Source organism: Penaeus monodon, chromosome 32 (genome assembly GCF_015228065.2).
Source record: "Penaeus monodon isolate SGIC_2016 chromosome 32, NSTDA_Pmon_1, whole genome shotgun sequence".
Taxonomy (NCBI): domain Eukaryota; kingdom Metazoa; phylum Arthropoda; class Malacostraca; order Decapoda; family Penaeidae; genus Penaeus; species Penaeus monodon.
The window spans coordinates 30,781,855-30,782,108 of NC_051417.1; the positions used below are offsets into that span (position 1 = coordinate 30,781,855).

A 254-nucleotide genomic window follows, 5' to 3' on the forward strand; every position below is an offset into this window, starting at 1 on the left:
ATTCAGGGTTAATGAGAAACATACGCGGCTGAACCGAAGCGCCCATGCCTTAATCCGCCAACTCACATGACCGAACAGGAGCACCCATAACACTTCCCCAGCCACGAAGCCAGACCAATCCAACCCTTGCTTCCCAGGCCTTCGACAAATCCCCTCGACCCCTAAACCTAGAAATCCCCAGGCCAACAGGTGACTCCCTCAAGCAGGACCCGAGAACGAGCCAGGGCGCCGAAGGGGTGATCGGCGGGCGGCGC

General features: G+C 59.1%; 1 protein-coding gene across 1 annotated transcript in view; it reads right to left on the bottom strand.

The window, feature by feature from the left end:
* Positions 1-254, bottom strand: part of LOC119593792 — a gene marked incomplete in the record, with an annotated part of 129,698 nt that overhangs the window by 40,368 nt on the left and 89,076 nt on the right.